This window comes from Bison bison, unplaced genomic scaffold (assembly GCF_000754665.1).
Source record: "Bison bison bison isolate TAMUID 2011002044 unplaced genomic scaffold, Bison_UMD1.0 scf7180017864307, whole genome shotgun sequence".
Lineage (NCBI taxonomy): Eukaryota > Metazoa > Chordata > Mammalia > Artiodactyla > Bovidae > Bison > Bison bison.
The window spans coordinates 27,170-27,643 of NW_011494879.1; the positions used below are offsets into that span (position 1 = coordinate 27,170).

Here is a 474-nt window from a genome sequence, read left to right on the forward strand (position 1 = left end):
TGACCGCTATGTGGCCATCTGTGACCCCTTCCACTATGTCACCACCATGAGCCGCCACCGCTGTGTCCTGCTGGTGACCTTCTCCTGCTCCATCTCTCACCTCCATTCCCTCTTACTGGTTCTCCTGATAAATCGTCTTCTCTTTTGTGACTCCAATATCATCCACCACTTCCTCTGCGACATCAACCCTCTACTGAAGCTGTCCTGCTCCTCCACGCTTGTCAATGAAATTGTCATTAACACCGAAGGACTGGTAACCCTGGTGAGCCCTTTCATATGTGTTATCATCTCTTACCTACGCATCCTCATTGTCGTTCTTATGATCCCTTCAGCTGCTGGGAAACATAAAGCTTTCTCTGCATTATTTATGTTTATTTCCGAGCCCTGTCCACCTACACCATCAAGGACAGAGTGGCAACAGTCACCTACACCATTCTGTCCTCCATGCTGAACTCTTTTATCTACAGCCTGAGG

At 48.5% G+C, this 474-nt stretch overlaps 1 pseudogene; it reads left to right on the plus strand.

The window, feature by feature from the left end:
• The window catches only part of LOC104997383, a 1,621-nt pseudogene that overhangs the window by 450 nt on the left and 697 nt on the right, over nt 1-474 (plus strand).